Below are 4,943 nucleotides of genomic sequence, written 5' to 3'. Positions count from 1 at the left end.
AAGGACCAACTCTCCTCTGTCCACATCAATCACAGCTTTTGCTATGGTTAGGAAGGGTCTTCCAAGGATAATGAAATCATTCTTATCCTTTCCAGTGTCTAGGATTATGAAATCAGCAGGGATGTAAAGGCCTTTCACCTTTACTAGCACGTCCTCTACCTGTCCATAAGCCTTTTTCATAGAATTGTGTGCCATCTCTAATGAGAATTTGGCAGCCTGTACTTCAAAGATTCCCAGTTTTTCCATTACACAGAGTGGCATTAAATTTATGCCTGACCCCAGGTCGCACAGAGCCTTCTCAAAGGTCATGGTGCCTATGGTACATGGAATTAGGAATTTACCAGGATCTTGTTTCTTTTGAGGTAAAATGTGATGAACCAAGGTATTCAGTTCATTAATGAGCAATGGAGGCTCATCCTCCCAAGTCTCGTTACCAAATAGCTTGGCATTCAGCTTCATGATTACTCTTAAATACTGGGCAACTTGGCCTTCAACAATGTCTTCATCTTCTTCAGAAGATGAATAGTCATCAGAGCTCATGAATGGTAAAAGGAAGCTCAATGGAATCTCTATGGTCTCTAGATGAGCCTCAGATTCCTTAGATTCCTCAATTGGCAACTCCTCTTTGTCCAGAGGACGTCCCAAGAGGTCTTCCTCACTGGGATTCACGTCCTCCTCCTCCTCTGTGCATTCGGCCACACCAAGTAAGGTTATGGCCTTGCACTCTCTTTTAGGGTTCTCTTCTGTATTGCTTGGGAGAGTACTAAGAGGAGTTTCAGTGACTGTTTTACTCAGTTGGCCCACTTGTGCCTCCAAATTTTTAATGGAGGACCTTATTTCATTCATGAAACTTAGAGTGGCCTTAGATAGATCAGAGACTAGGTTTGCTAAGTTAGAGGGACTCTGCTCAGAATTCTTTGTCTGTTGCTGAGAAGATGATGGAAAAGGCTTGCTGTTACTAAACCTATTTCTTCCACCATTATTAAAGCCTTGTTGAGGCTTTTGTTGATCCTTCTAAGAGAAATTTGGATGATTCCTCAATGAGGGATTATAGGTGTTTCCATAGGCTTCACCCATGTAATTCACCTCTGCTATTGCAGAATTCTCAGGATCATAGGCTTCTTCTTCAGAAGATGCCTCTTTAGTACTATTGGATTTATTTTGCAATCCATTCAGACTCTGAGAAATCATGTTGACTTACTGACTCAACATTTTGTTCTAAGCTAATATGGCATTCAGAGCATCAATTTCAAGAACTCCCTTCCTCTGAGGCGTCCCATTATTCGCAGGATTCCTTTCAGAAGTGTACATGAACTGGTTATTTGCAACCATGTCAATGAGTTCCTGAGCTTCTGTAGGCGTTTTCTTCAGGTGAATAGATCCACCTGCAGAATGGTTCAATGACATCTTAGACAAGTCAGACAGACCATTATAGAATATATCCAGGATGGTCCATTCTGAAAGGATGTCAGAAGGACAATTTTTGGTTAGTTACTTGTATCTCTCCCAAGCTTCATAGAGGAATTCACCTTCTTTCTGTCTGAAGGTTTGAACATCCACTCTAAGCTTACTCAGCTTTTGAGGAGGAAAGAACTTGGCTAAGAAAGCCGTGACCAGCTTATCCCAAAAGTTCAGACTATCTTTAGGTTGAGAGTCCAACCATACTCTAGCTCTGTCTCTTACAGCAAAAGGGAAAAGCATAAGCATGTAGACCTCGGGATCAACCCCATTGGTCTTAACAGTATCACAGATCTGCAAGAATTCAGTTAAGAACTGAAAAGGATCTTCTGATGGAAGTCCATGAAACTTGCAATTCTGTTGCATCAGAGAAACTAATTGAGGCTTTAGCTCAAAATTGTTTGCTCCAATGGCAGGAGTTGAGATGCTTCTTCCATAGAAGTTAGAATTTGGTGCAGTAAAGTCACCAAGCATCTTCACCATTGTTATTGGGTTCGGCCATCTCTACTTCTTTTTCGGAATTCTCTGTAAGGTTTTCTTTGGATTGTTGTGCTTTAGCTTCTCTTAGCTTCTTCTTCAGAGTCCTTTCAGGTTCAGGATCTGCTTCAACAAGAATGTCCTTGTCCTTGCTCCTGCTCATATGAAAAAGAAGAGAACAGAAAAGAAGAGGAATCCTCTATGTCACAGTATAGAGATTTCTTTATGTGAGTAGAAGAAGAAAAGAATAGAAGAAAGAGAAGAGAAAAATTCGAACACAGAGAGGAAGAGAGGGTTTGAATTTTAAGATGGAGAGAAGTGTTAGTAAATAAATAAATAAATAGAAAGAGATGAGATAGAGGAGTTTTCGAAAATAATTAAGAAGAAAAGGAAAATATTTTTGTTTCATTTTAATTTAAAGTTAAAATTTGAATTTATAAAAAAAGAATAAAATTAAAGTTTAAAACAATTAGTTAATTAAAAAGAATTTTGAAAAAGAGAAAGGTGATTTTCGAAAATTAGAGAGAGAAAAGTGGTTAGGTGGTTTCAAAAAAGATAAGAAATAGTAAAACAAACAAAAAGTCAATTAGTTAGTTGAAAGAGATTTAAAAATCAATTTTGAAAAGATAAGAAGTTAGAAAAGATTTTGAAAAAGATATGATTTGAAAAAGATATGGTTAAAAAGATATGATTGAAAAGATATTTTGAAAAAGATTTGAAAAGGAAATTAAAAAGATTTGATTTTTAAAATTAAAATTGATTACTTGACTAACAAAAAACTAAAAGATATGATTCTAGAATTTAAAGATTGAACCTTTCTTAACAAGAAAGTAACAAACTTCAATTTTTTTGAATCAATCACATTAATTGTTAGTAAAGTTTTCAAAAATTTGATATAAAGATAAGAAAAAGATTTTGAAAATCAATTTTAAAAAAAATTTCGGAAATATAAAAGAAAATTGAAAAAGATTTGATTTTTGAAAAAGGTTTGAAAAGATAAGATTTTTAAAATTGAAATCTTGACTTGACTAACAAGAAACAACTTATTTTAAAAATTTTTGACTAAGTCAACCCAAAGATTTCGAAAATTATGAGTAAAATAAGGAAAAGATATTTTTTATTTTTTAATTTTTAATGAGGAGAGAGAAAAATAACTAAAAGCCTCAAAACATAAAAATTATGAATCAAAACACATGATGCATGCAAGAACACTATGAATGTCAAGATGAACACCAAGAAGATTTTGAAGCTCATGATGAATATCAAGAACTTATTTTTGAAAAATTTTCAAGAAAAGAAAAACATGCAAGACACCAGACTTAGAAATTTTCAATGCTTAGACACTATGAATGCAAAAATACATATGAGAAACAACAAAAGACACAAAACAAGAAAATATGAAGATCAAACAAGAAGACTTACTAAGAACAACTTGAAGATCATGAAGAACACCATACATGATTTTTCGAAAATTTTTTGAAAATTAAAAAGATGCAATTGACACCAAACTTAAAACTTGACTCTAGACTCAAACAAGAAACACAAAATATTTTTGGTTTTATGATTTTATTAATTTTTTTGGATTTTTTAAAAATTATTTTTAGAAAAACAAAAAAGAAGAAAAAATTTTGAAAGATTTTTGAAAACTTTTTGAAAAGAAAATTACCTAATCTGAGCAACAAGATGAACCGTCAGTTGTCTAAACTCGAACAATCCCCGGCAACGGCGTAAAAAACTTGGTGCACGAAATTGTGATACACAATGGTGCCAACAACTTGGCACGCACAATTGTAATCTCAACGCTTTTTCACAACTTCGCACAACTAACCAGCAAGTGCACTGGGTCATCCAAGTAATAAACCTTACGTGAGTAAGGGTCGATCCCACGGAGATTGTCGGCTGCTTGAAGCAAGCTATGGTCATCTTGTAAATCTCAGTCAGGCGTATTCAAATGGTTATAAAGTTTTGATAATTAAAATATAAATAAAACGTAAAATAAAGATAGAGATACTTATGTAAATCATTGGTGGAAATTTCAGATAAGTGTATGGAGATGCTTTATCCCTCTTGAATTTTTGCTTTCCTACTGCCTTCATCCAATCCTTCATACTCCTTTCTATGACAAGCTGTATGTAGAGCTCTTCCCATCTTTGATTGTTCTAACCTTGATGCCTGTTCTCATTGTAATTTCTTCTTCCTGCAACATAATTGTAACCAAACTCATAGTCAAAGGGGTGAGAGTTCATGATAGCAAATTAAAAAAACAAAAATAAAAAAATTAAAATTAAAAGGTTATTTAAATTTTGAATTTGAAAATTAACTTTTGAAATTTGAATTTTTGAAATTTGAAATTTGAAAATTTTTAAATTTGAATTTTGAAATTTGATTTTTGAAATAAGATAAGATAAGATAAAATTTTAAAATAAAAATCAATAACCTCTTAATTTACGAAAAAGTGAAAAAATAAAAATAAAAATAAAAATAAATCAAAAAGCAAATATTTACAATAACCAATAATAAGGCACACGTTTGCGATTCCCCGACAACGGCGCCATTTTGACATTAGGATTTTTGCTAGTAAAGAATTTCATAAAAACAGTCGCGTTGTAGATATAGTATCTAAACCAACAAAAATCCCTTCGTACAAACGTTTTGGTTGTCACAAGTAACAAACCCCTTTGAAATTGATAACCGAGTATTCAAACCTCGGGTCGTCTTCTCAAGGAATTGCAGGGAGGTATGTTCTTATTATTGGTTATGGAGATTGTGAATTTGGGGTTTTAAGAAATTTGGAGTTTGGGCAATGTGCACAGGTATATTTTCAAGCAATAAAAATTAATAAATAACTGTAAAATAAACTCTTGGCAAGGTATGAAGACTGGAGGTCCTATCCCAGTTATCCTTATCAATTGTAATGAGAATTGGATTTTTCTCCCACTTTATTAACCTCTAACTATGAAGGTAAGTTAAGTGGATGAATTAATTCTTGAAGAATTCCAATTCTCAAT

The 4,943-nt window shown here is 33.4% G+C and overlaps 1 non-coding gene across 1 annotated transcript; it reads left to right on the top strand.

The window, feature by feature from the left end:
- The first annotated feature begins 1,462 nt into the window (after positions 1–1,462).
- On the top strand, positions 1,463–1,569 carry LOC112793674 (small nucleolar RNA R71). Its single transcript, XR_003198376.1, has one exon. It is a non-coding gene; the product is annotated as a small nucleolar RNA R71 (small nucleolar RNA).
- Positions 1,570–4,943: the final 3,374 nt, after the last annotated feature.

This window comes from Arachis hypogaea, chromosome 3, assembly GCF_003086295.3.
Source record: "Arachis hypogaea cultivar Tifrunner chromosome 3, arahy.Tifrunner.gnm2.J5K5, whole genome shotgun sequence".
Taxonomy (NCBI): domain Eukaryota; kingdom Viridiplantae; phylum Streptophyta; class Magnoliopsida; order Fabales; family Fabaceae; genus Arachis; species Arachis hypogaea.
This window is presented reverse-complemented; position numbering and strand designations above follow the sequence as displayed.